The sequence below is a fragment of the Triticum urartu genome, chromosome 3A (assembly GCF_056163025.1).
Source record: "Triticum urartu cultivar PI428250 chromosome 3A, HENAU_Tu73, whole genome shotgun sequence".
In the NCBI taxonomy this organism is placed as follows: Eukaryota; Viridiplantae; Streptophyta; class Magnoliopsida; order Poales; family Poaceae; genus Triticum; species Triticum urartu.
Window position 1 is genome coordinate 648246171 of NC_141875.1, and position 13292 is coordinate 648259462.

At 40.5% G+C, this 13292-nt stretch overlaps 1 pseudogene; it reads left to right on the top strand.

Moving 5' to 3' along the window:
* Window positions 1-7817, top strand: part of LOC125547119 (putative histone acetyltransferase HAC-like 1) — a 149383-nt pseudogene extending 141566 nt beyond the window's left edge.
* Window positions 7818-13292: the final 5475 nt, after the last annotated feature.

Sequence of the window (13292 nt, forward strand, 5' to 3'; positions counted from 1 at the left end):
CGGCTGTGTACCGGGATATGCAATGAACCAAGAGTGACATGTATAAAAGAATTATGAACGGTGGCTTTGCCACAAATACTATGTCAACTACATGATCATGCTAAGCAATATGACAATGATGAATGTGTCATGATGAACAGAATGATGGAAAGTTGCATGGCAATATATCTCGGAATGGCTATGGAAATGCCATAATAGGTAGGTATGGTGGCTGTTTTGAGGAAGATATAAGGAGGTTTATGTGTGAAAGAGCGTATCATATCACGGGGTTTGGATGCACCGGCGAAGTTTGCGCCAACTCTCAATGTGAGAAAGGGCAATGCATGGTACCGAAGAGGCTAGCAAGGATGGAAGGGTGAGAGTGCGTATAATCCATGGAGTCAACATTAGTCATAAAGAACTCACATACTTATTGCAAAAATCTACATGTCATCAAAAACCTCGGCACTACGCGCATGCTCCTAGGGGGATAGATTGGTAGGAAAAGACCATCGCTCGTCCCCGACCGCCACTCATAAGGAAGACAATCAAATAACACCTCATGTTTCAAATTTGTTGCATAACGTTTACCATACGTGCATGCTACGGGACTTGCAAACCTCAACACAAGTATTTCTCAATTTCACAACTACTCAACTAGCACGACTTTGATATTATTACCTCCATATCTCAAAACAATCATCAAGCATCAACTTTTCTTAGTATTCAACACACTCATAAGAAAGTTTTATTATTAATCTTGCATACCAAGCATATTAGGATTTTAAGAAAATTACCATGCTATTAAGACTCTCAAAATAATCTAAGTGATGCATGAGAGAACAATAGTTTCTATAAACCAAATCCACCACCGTGCTCTAATAGATATAAGTGAAGCACTAGAGCAAAACTATAAAGCTAAAAATACATAAATGAAGCACATAGAGTATTCTATCAAATTCCAAACCATGTATGGCTCTCTCAAAAGGTGTGTACAACAAGGATGATTGTGGTAAACTAATAAGCAAAGACTCAAATCATAAAAGACGCTCCTAGCAAAACACATATCATGTGGTGAATAAAAATATAGCTCCAAGTAAAGTTACCGATAGAAGTAGACGAAAGAGGGGATGCCTTCCGGGGAATCCCCAAGCTTTGGCTATTAGGTGTCCTTAGATTATCTTGGGGGTTCCATGGGCAGCCCCAAGCTTAGGTTCTTGCCACTTCTTGTTCCATAATCCTTCAAATCTTTACCCAAAACTTGAAAACTTCACAACACAAAACTTAAAGTAGAAAACTCGTGAGCTCCGTTAGCGAAAGAAAACAAAAGAACACTTCAAGGTACTGTAAGGAACTCATTCTTTAATTATATTGGTGTTAAAACTACTGTATTCCAACTTCTCTATGGATTATAAACTATTTTACTAGCCATAGATTCATCAAAATAAGCAAACAACACACGAAAAACAGAATCTGTCAAAAACAGAACAGTCTGTAGTAATTTGTAGCTAGCGCAAGATCTGTAAGACCAAAAATTCCAAAATAAATTGCTGGACGTGAGGAATTTATCTATTAATCATCTTCAAAAATAATTAACTAAACATCACTTTCCAAATAAAAATTGCAACAGTTCTCGTGAGCGCTAAAGTTTCTATTTTTTACAGCAAGTTCAACAAGACTTTCCCCAAGTCTTCCCAACGGTTCTACTTGGCACAAACACTAATTAAACACAAAAAACACAACCAAAACAGAGGCTAAATAATTTATTTATTAATAAACAGGATCAAAAAGCAAGGAATAAAAATAAAATTGGGTTGCCTCCCAACAAGCGCTATCGTTTAACGCCCCTAGCTAGGCCTAACAAGCAAGAATGGATCTAGGTATTGCCATCTTTGGTAGGGAATCCATAAGTGGCTCTCATGATAGATTCATATGGTGATTTTATTTTCTTTCTAGGAAAGTGTTCCATGCCCTTTTTTAATGGAAATTGAAATCTAATATACCCTTCCTTCATATCAATAATTGCACCAATCGTTCTAAGGAAAGGTCTACCAAGAATAATAGGGCAAGAAGGATTGCAATCTATATCAAGAACGATAAAATCTACGGGCACATAATTCATATTAGCAACAATAAGAACATCATTAATTCTTCCCATAGGTTTCTTAATAGTGGAATCCGCAAGATGCAACTTTAGAGAGCAATCATCAAAATCACGGAAATCTAGTAAATCACAGAAAGTTTTGGGAATAGTAGAGACACTAGCACCCAAATCACACAGAACATAAAACTCATAATTTTTAATCCTAGTCTTAATAGTTGGTTCCCACTCATCATAAATTTTTCTAGGGATAGAAAATTCCAATTCAAGTTTTTCTTCATAAGATTGCATCAAGGCATCAACGATATGTTTAGTAAACGCTTTATTTTGACTATAAGCGTGAGGAGATTTTAGCACGGATTGCAACAAGGAAATACAATCAATCAAAGAGCAATTTTCATAGTTAAATTCCTTGAAATCCATAATAGTGGGTTTAGCAACATCTAGGGTTTTAATTTCTTCAATCCCACTTTTATCAAATTTAGCATCAAGATCAACAAATTCCGAATTCTTAGAACACCTTCTAGGTAAAGGTGGATCATATTCAGTCCCATCATTATCAAGATTCATATTGAAAAACAAAGATTTAATAGGGGACACATCAATAACTTTTATATCTTCATCATTATTTTCATAGGAACTAGAAGAACAAGCTTTCATAAAGGCATTTTTCTTAGCACGCATCCTAGCGGTTCTTTCTTTGCACTCGTCAATGGAAATTCTCATGGCTTTGAGAGACTCATTGATATCATGCTTAGGTGGAATAGATCTAAGTTTTATAGAATCAACATGAAGAGCAATTCTATCAACGTTCCTAGTTAAATCATCAATCTTAAGCAATTTTTCTTCAATCATAGCATTAAAATTCTTTTGCAAAGAAATAAATATTTTAATATTAGATTCAAAATCGGAGGGCATCTTATTATAATTTCCATAAGAATTGTTGTAGGAATTACCATAATTATTAGAGGGATCACTAGGATAAGGCCTAGGATTGAAATTACCTCTATACGCGTTGTTACCAAAATTGTTCCTACCAACAAAATTCACATCCATACACTCTTATTAGCAAATAATTTCATAAGTTCATCCATCTTTCCATTCAAAACATTAATTTCTTCTATCGCATGCACCTTTTTAGTAGATCTTTCAGTATGCCGTTGAGAATAATTAACCATAATATTATCTAGGAGTTTAGTAGCTTCTCCTAAAGTGATTTCCATAAAAGTGCCTCCCGCGGCCGAATCTAAAAGATTTCTAGAAGAAAATTTCAATCCGGCATAAAAATTCTGAACAATCATCCACAAATTTAAACCATGAGTAGGGCAATTACATATCATTAATTTCATTCTCTCCTAAGCTTGTGCAACATGTTCATGACCAAGTTGTTTAAAATTCATAATATTGTTTCTAAGAGAGATGATCTTAGCGGGAGGAAAATACTTAAAGATAAAAGCATCTTTGCACTTGTTCCATGAATCAATACTATTTTTAGGAAAAGACGAAGACCAACCTTTAGCATGATCTCTAAGTGAAAAAGGAAAATAGCTTCAATTTAACAATATCATTATCAACATCTTTTTTCTTTTGCATGTCACACAAATCAACGAAGCTGTTAGGATGGGTAGCGGCATCTTCACTAGGAAGGCCGGAGAACGGATCTTTCATGACAAGATTCAACAAAGCAGTATTAATTTCACAAGATTCAGCATCGGTAAGAGGAGAAATCGGAGTGGTAAGGAAATCATTATTATTGGTATTGGTGAAGTCACACAATTTAGTATTATCTTGAGCCATCGCGACAAACAAGCAAACTAACACACGAGCAAACAAAAAGCAAACGGGCAAAAAGGCAAACGGAGAAAGAGAAGGAGGATAGAGAGAGAGAGAGTGAGAGAGAGAGAGGGCGAATAAAACGGCAAGGGTGAATTGGGGGGAGAGGAAAATGAGAGGCAAATGGCAAATAATGTAACGCGGGAGATAGGGATTGTGATGGGTACTTGGTATGTTGACTTTTGCGCAGACTCCCCGGCAACGGCGCCAGAAATCCTTCTTGCTACCTCTTGAGCACTGCGTTGGTTTTCCCCAAAGAGGAAGCGATGATGCAACAAAGTAGCGTAAGTATTTCCCTCAGTTTTTGAGAACCAAGGTATCAATCCAGTAGGAGGCTATGCTCGAGTACCTCGTACCTACACAAAAACAATAGCTCAACGCAACCAACGCACTTAGTGGTTGTCAATCCCTTCACGGTCACTTATGAAAGTGAGATCTGATAGAGATGATAAATAATATTTTTGGTATTTTTGGTATAGAGATGCAAGGTAAATAAAGTAAAAGTAAAGTAAAAGCAAAGCAATAATAAAGTGATGGAGATTAATATGATGATAAAGAGACCCGGGGGCCATAGGTTTCACTAGTGGCTTCTCTCAAGAGCATAAGCATTCTACGCGGGGTGAACAAATTACTATTGAGCAATTGACAGAATTGAGCATAGTTATGAGAATATCTTGGTATGATCAAGTATATAGGCATCACGTCTGAGACAAGTAGACCGAAACGATTCTGCATCTACTACTATTACTCCACTCATCGACAGCTATCCAGCATGCATCTAGAGTATTAAGTTAGAACATAGTAACGCCTTAAGCAAGATGACATGATGTAGAGCGATAATTTCATGAAATATGATTAAAAAAAAACCATCTTGTTATCCTCGATGGCAACAATACAATATGTGCCTTGCTGTCCCTTCTGTCACTAGGAAAGGACACCGCAAGATTGAACGCAAAGCTAAGCACTTCTCCCATGGCAAGAACAACCAATCTAGTAGGCCAAACCAAACTGATAATTCGAAGAGACTTGCAAAGATAACCAATCATACATAAAAGAATTCAGAGAAGACTCAAATATTATTCATAGATGGACTTGATCATAAACCCACAATTCATCGATCTCAACAAACACACCGCAAAAAGAAGATTACATCGAATAGATATCCACGGGAGAGGGGGAGAACATTGTATTGAGATCCAAAAAGAGAGAAGAAGCCATCTAGCTTCTAGCTATGGACCCGTAGGTCTGAAGTAAACTACTCACACTTCATCGGAGGGGCTTGGATGATGATGTAGAAGCCCTCCGTGATCGATGCCCCCTCCGGCGGAGCTCCGGAACAGGCCCCAAGATGGGATCTCGTGGATACAGAAAGTTGCGGCAGTGGAATTAGGTTTTTGGCTCCGTCCCCGATCATTTGGGGGTACGTGGATATATATAGGAGGAAGAAGTACGTCCGTGGAGCTTCAAGGGGCCCACGAGGCAGGGGGCACGTTGACCACCTCATGGCTTTCTTGACGGAGGGTCCAAGTCTCTTGGACCTTATCTGATGAGAAAATCACGTCTTCAAAGGATTCATTCCGTTTGGACTCCGTTTTATATTCCTTTTCTTCGAAACCCTAAAACAGGCAAAAAACAATAATTCTGGGCTGGGCCTCCCGTTAATAGGTTAGTCACAAAAATAATATAAAAGTGGAAAATAAAGCCCAATAATGTCTAAAACAGTAGATAATATAGCATGGAGCAATCAAAAATTATAGATACGTTGGAGACGTATCACGGTTCGGGCTGGCGGCGGCTGTGGCGCACAGATCGAGGCGGCGGTGCGGTGGCTAGGGTTTGTGGCGACGGGGCTGGCGGCTGGGCTAGCGGCGGGGTCGGGCCACGGCTTATAAATCCTGGCCGGGTAGTGTCCGGATCGGGCATGGCCTGGTTAGGTCGGTGCACCTTTTTTTAATAATCCTGACGCGGAAAAATAAATAAAAGAAATACTAAACATAGTCCAAAAATCCTGAAATAAATTTTCACGGTCCTCTAACAATATTATGGATAAAGTGAACATTTATTTGGGCCTCTAGTGCAATTTTGGAAAACACCTATTTTTCCTAATTCAAATAAAATAGCAATAAAAGTCCATAAGAAATTACTTATTTGATTTTAATATTTTTCCTCCTATATTCCCTTTATTTTGGAGAAGTCATATTATCTCCTCTCATATATTTTAATATGAAATATTTTTGGAGAGAAAAATATTTAAAACCAAAGTGATCCTTGTTTTGATATTTGATAAAATTCAAATATGAAAAACGTGAAATCCCCAACTCTCCTCGTGGGTCCTTAAGTTGCTTAGAATTTCGAGGATCGCAAAGAAAAAATGCAGTAAAATATGATATGCATGAATGACCTATGTATAACATTCCAAATTGAAAATTTGGGATGTTACACCCCATTAGGGAGCACTTGCTATGGGATGCCCTTGGTCGACCTGAACACCCCTAGGGTCTCGTGGATTGCTGCCACGGAACATGAAGGACAAAGAAGAACGGGGAAGAGTATAACAAAGGAGAGATAAAAAGATAAAGCTAAAAGTGGTAGATTGATTGATTGGGCGTTGCTCAATCGGCCATCACTTCTCTTATATATATGAGGTGGCTGAACTTTCTTTCCAAGAAAATGACTCCAATTTTCTTCAATTTTTTTACTGTATTAAGGGAGGCATGACATGACTATACGAGTGGACTAGAAAATTTAACATGAAGTCATTTTGGTCATGGTCTTTCCAAATAGTTGTCCTGCAGAGAAGTCATCAAAGCGTGAAAAGCCGTGGATCCAAAACTGCGACCTCCATTAAATTTCATAGCCATCACTCCAATAAAGATGAGGTTAGAGGCTTCAACTGGGAACGGAACCACCGATCACCGCCACCCTAACAAATTGTGCAAACCGTAGCCTTAGCATGCATAGTGGACGATAAGAATCTACACTTGTGAGCAGTTTACATTATCAAATACAACACCATTGATATGGGAAGTATCGAGGAAGAAGTATTCATCGGACAAACGTCTGCCACCATCAATGGTGCACCACGGAGGCACTTTATTGTGTGATCTTGCCATCACCGGTAAAAGGGCCCAACTAACGGACATCAAAATCCTACCTAAGACTCGCAAATCAAAGGAAACTACATCTCTGTTAGGCAGACCGAGCCCCCCACCCCCCGGCACCGGTAGTCCCGATAGAGGAGAAGATGGTGGCAACCTACCGATAGAGGAGAAGTGGCGGCGTGGTGCGCCTACAAAATCTTCTCTTGTTTGGGTTAGGATAAACATCACCCATACAAACGGATGAAGAGTGAACACATGACTGAAGGAGGAGCGAGGGTCTTTTTCTTCTAATTTGCCTGGTCGTATTTTCTCATTTACTGATTTGTATCTATTGTCCTTCTTCCAGGGGGAGCTCCTGATGAGCATGTAAACACAATGTTGTCTCAGGGGATACTCCCTACACAACATGGTCGGCCTAGAGCATCCAACAACAACATCGTAATAAACACAGTAGACACACCTGAAACCAAGAAACTCCTGGTAAGAACTCTACACTATGCTTATGCTTTACCACTACCAAATATGGGGGTCTAGTTACTATATTACTAATGCTTGGCTAAACACTACAGCCTAAGGTGACTCAGGCATGCCCTGCACCTTCGAAGGATCTCCCAAAGGAAGCAAAGTTCCGCTGTCCAGTCTGCATGAATGAGTTGGTCGATGTGTCTTCGACTACCTGCGGCCACATCTTCTGTCAGAGGTGCATCGAGGCCTCCATCTAGGCTCAGAGTAAGTGCCCTACCTGCCGTAGGATGCTGACCGTGAACAGTTTTCACCGTATCTACCTCCCGACCATGGATTGAAATGATCCAGCCATTCGAGAGGTGTGGAGGAGCATCGACAACTGAGCCTTCTCCTCGTCGGTATTTAGCTAATTCTGTCTTAACTATTCTTCACATGGTTATATCATTAGCATTTAGTTTTTGCCGAACAGTTTAACATGTGGTTGAGTAGTAGTTAATAATCTGCATCCTTGGTGGTAATTGGTAAAGTTTTAAAGGATATGTACTATGAACTTCATCTGCAAAGAACTGTCAAAAATAATTTCATCTTAGGGTATATGGTGGTCGCTTTGTGCATCGCTCGATGTAGAGGTCAGGGGTTATCCTCCGTTCCTAAAAAAGGGTATATGGTGGTGTACACCCACTCTAGAATATGTGTTTGTGCAGTCAAGAAGATTTGGGCTTTGTGTTGTCTCTCTCAAAGTATATATGAAAAGCAGGCCTAATTCCTTGAGATTGTTTACCTTATGTGCCTGTTGGCTTGCACATTTGTTGTACCATTCCATGAACGTTATACATATAGATATAGTAATGTTTTTACACGTAGATCTACCTGATGCTAAGGTTTTAGGTACCGAGCGAAAAAAATGGTTACCAGGCGGTAACCACAAATCCCAGTACCTCATTAAAAATCACCTTAGCAGACAAGAAATCCTAAATTTTTGAATTTGAATGAATTTTTCTCCAGATTCAAATTCATTCAAAAAAATTGTTCAGTAACCGCCTTGTATTTTTCTGTTATTGTGGTAACCAAAAATCTCGGTGCCCCACGGGATTTCTTTTCATCTGGGATCCAATCACGAGCTAGATTAAGATTCTTGATCACGGACAAAAAGTCATCTAGTTCATGGTCTTGCCAAATCATTGTCCTGCAGAGAAGTCATCATAGCCAAAAGAGCTGGGGATCCAAAATTGCGATGTCTTTCAACGTGAGCTGCAGTGCATTACCCTCGACGTTAAGGGTACACGGTGGCATGTTCGTGTGCAAACACAACCTAGGTCCATCCCAAAGCACTACAATGGTGCAACGCCTATGGTGACCATTGGCAATGGCATGAAAATACGCTGATGTACTGTAGGAGACGTGGCAGGCTGACCTGGACTGTAAAGGTTTGCACTGTCATTTCATAAACTTAATTTTCAAATACATGACGTATGTCTCCTTTGTTTTTAACATTAATGCCCAGCCGTTTCACCGCTTTCGAGGCACTCAAAGGTATGCGCCAAGGTTATCTGTTATCTCCGTATCTTTTCACCCTTGTTGTCAATGAACTGTCACTTTACTTACAAGAAGCCTTTAATTCTAATCGTTTGGAAGGTATCCAGCTGGCCCCTCTTCCCCCATAAATTTCTCTATGTTTGTGAATTACTTGATTGTTTGAAGTAGGGTGGATAAAGGTTGATTGGTTTGGATGGATAATATTAGCCATAATAGGAGCCACCCTAATGGCATGCGCCTTAGCTAGGATATGAAAGATCACCTTAATAGCCATGACCGGCCTGAACAATCAGATATCCGTCACTCCAACTACCTTTGAGATTAACGCCATGACACCATAGTTCAAACATGAGGTGTCAAGCACCACGACATAGAAATCTTGGAAAATGTCCATCACCACTCCTTTGATGGCACTCCAAAATTTCAAAAAGAATCATACATGCAAACAATCGGGAGCAAGCGCCGAATCCAGACGCATGGACAAGATAGTGGCTTCAACATCATTTTTCATGTAATGGAGGAGGAGGGCATTCTCTGCTTCTGACACCTTGTCGTCCCCAGTCCACATGTCTGGGTGCAGCCCCACCCCTCCCCTAGGTTATCACTGGAATAGATCTTCTGTAAAAGTTGTCTCAACCTTGTCATAGAGCAACCTAGGTCAATCCCAAAGCACTGAAATGGTGCAACGCCTATGGAGACCATTGGCTATGGCACAGAAATACACTGATGTACTGGCAAAGGTGTGGCGGCTGACTTGGACTATAAAGTGTTTCATTGTCATTTCATAAACTTTATTTTTCAATCCATGACGTATGTCTCCTTTGTCGTTAACATTAATGCCCAATCCGTTCACTGCTTTTGTGGCACTTGAAGGTATCGGACAAGATTGTCCGGTTTTTTTTACCATGAAGACTGCAGGGCTTACACCCCACAACATTTTATTAAAAGAAAGCAGAAACCATACAGTGTTTCCTCAAGGTGAGGAAAAGAAACAAGAACAAAGAAAAGAAGAAACAAAAGAAGGCTATACAAAGGAGGGGTGCACTAAATCTAATAATTACAGTGTTACATAGAAGCAACTCTCCTCAAGGAGGAAGAAAATCAATCCACTTAAGTAAGGAATCTCTATACTTTTGTTTGATTCTGTGAGAAAGTAGAGTGAGGTCATGAATGAAGCCATTTTTCCACATCCTGAAAGATGGTTGGATGTTCCTGAAAGCTCTGTCATTCCTAACCTTCCAAATATTCCACCATGCAGTGAAAACCACCTCCCCAAAGAAAGGTTTGTTGAAGTCCTTTCTAGCATGGCAAGCAATTTCCACCATGTCATCACTGTCTTTCCATATAATTTGCAGGTAATTCCACACGCGTGCACTGAAATTGCACTGGAAAAAGAGGTGGTTTCTGTCCTCCAAAATCCCAGTAGGACAAAGAACACATTCTAGTCCCTCATTAATCCTCTAATGCCTCCTCTGGATCATGTCTTTAGTGTTAACCCTATCCATTATTACAAGCCAAGCAAACATCTTAATCGACAAGATTGTCTGTTATCGCAGTATCTTTTCAGTCTTATTGTCAATGCACTGTCACTTTGTCTACAAGAAGCATTTAATTCTAATCATTTGGAAGGTATCCAACTGTCCCCTCTATTCCCCAACATTCGTCAATGTTTGTGAATTACTTGATTGTTTGCGGTAGGGCGGATAATATGATGCCTCCATTTTTGCGCATATCATTATATTTCTTGTGATATTTCTGGGCAAACACCAAATTGGAGTAAATCTTCCATCCTCTTTAGTAAGTGTAGCAATCAAAATTCTCGTAATCAAATTAAGAATATTTCCCTTGCTCCTAATATGGCCTCTAACAATTTACACCTCGGGCTTGGGCACCCTCTCATCCTACCTGGGATGGGCAGAATAGATCTGCAGTCCACAACTTGATTATTGGTAAATTAAAGCTAAGCTTACTTGTTACAAAGCTAATTGCTTTCTGTTTGCACACGAACATGTCACTGTGTACCCCGGCGTCGAGTGTGATAAGCAAGCCAACATTGCCGGAGGAGTCTCACCGGATATGCAAGACATGCCGACGAGTTCTTTGGAGGACCCGAAACCCCACACGTCTTCGAGAGACCCCATCAGGGAGCACTTGCTATGGGATGCCCTTGGTCGACCTGAACACCCCTAGGGTCTCGTGGATCGCTGCCACGGAACATGAAGGACAAAGGAGAATGAGGAAGAATATAACGAAGGAGAGATAAAAAGATAAAGGTAAAAGTGGTAGATTGATTGATTGCGTGTTGCTAAATCGACCATCACTTCTCTTATATATATGAGGTGGCCGAACTTTCTTTCCAAGAAAATGACTCCAATTTTCTTCAAATTTTTATTGTATTAAGGGAGGCATGACACGACTATACGAGTGGACTACAAAATTTAACATGAAGTCATCTAGGTCATGGTCTTGCCAAATCGTTGTCCTGCAGAGAAATCATCAAAGCCGGAAAACCCGCGGATCCAAAAATGCGACCTCCACTAAATCTCGTAGGCCTCACACCAATAAAGATGAGGTTGGAGGATTCAACTGGGAATGGAACCACCGCTCACCGCCACCCTAACAAATCATGCAAACCCTAGCCTTACCATGTAGAATGGATGACATGAATCTATGCTTGTGAGCAATTTACATTATCTCTATGCTCGAGGAAGAAGTATTCGTCGGACAAATGTCTACCACCATCAATGGAACACCACAGAGGCGCTTTGTTGTATGACCTTGCCATCACCGATAAAAGGGCCCAACTAACGGACATCAAAATCCTACCTAGAACTAGCAAATCGGAGGAAACTACATCTCCGTTAGGTAGACCGAGACCCTCACCCCGCAGCACCGACAGCCCGACGGATGAGAAGAAGGTGGCGACCTACCGATAGAGGAGAAGTGGCGGCGTGGTGCACCTAAAAATCTTCTCTTGCTTGGGTTAGGATAAACATCACCCATACAAACGGATGAAGAGTTAACACATGACTGAAGTTCTCGCCTGTTGGTTGTTATGTCTACGTTTGACCGCCCCCCCCCGTCCCCAGAGGGCGCACAAACAAGCACACACAAGCTGGTAGCTTAGTGATTGAACCTACTATATTTAAAAAAAGTGGTTGAACTTACCTAAAAGTAAAAAAAAATGCATCCACAATATTCTTAATAAAGCGCCCTTGGATAAAAGTCAATTGGTTCAGATGGATAATTCTAGCCATAATAGGAGCCATCTAATGGGATGTTCCTTAGCTACGATATGAAAGACCACTTTAATAACCGTGCTCGTCCTGAACTATGGGATATCCTTCGCTCCCACTACCTTTGGGATTAATTAACGTCATGACATGCATGGTAGTTCCAACGTGAGGCGTCAAGCACTCCGACATAGAAATCCTGGAAAATGTCCATCACCACCCTTTTGATGGCACTCCAAAATTTCAAAAAGAACCGTACATGCAAACCATCGGACCAGGTGTCGAATCTGGCCGCATGGACAAAATATTAGCTTCAACATCATTTTTCGTGTAAGGGAGGAGGATGAGGGCATTCTCCATGCAACCCCTCCCCCCCCTAGGTTGTCTTTAGAACTAGTCTTTGTAGAAGTCGTCGACATGAGTTTGGGTCTCAACCTTGTCATGGAGCAACCTAGGTCCATCCCAAAGCATTGCAATGGTGCAAACCCAATGGAGACCATTGGCAATGGCAAGGAAATACGTTGATGTGCTGGTGGAGGTGTGGTCGGCTGACCTGGACTCTAAAGGGTTGCATTGTCATTTCATAAAGTTAATTTTCAAATTCATGACATATGTCTCCTTTTCTGTTAACATTAATGCCCAACCTTTTCACTACTTTCGGGGTACTCGAAGGTATCCAACAAGGTTGTTCGTTGTCGCCGTATCTTTTCACTCTTGTAGTCAATGAACTGTCACTTTGTCTACAAGAAGCCTTTAATTCTAATCATTTGGAAGGTATCCAACTTGCCCTCTGCCTGCCCCTCATATATTTTTCGATGTTTGTTCATTACTCGATTGTTTCGGGTAGGGCAGATAATAATGAGGCCTCCATTTTTGCGCATATCATTATATTTATTGTGACACTTCTCGCCAAAGCACCAAATTGGAGTAAATGTTCCATCCTCTTTAGTAAATATACCGATCAAATTTCTCGTAATCAAAATAAGATTATTTATCTTGCTCCAAATATGGACTCTAACAATTTACACCATGGGCTTGGGCACC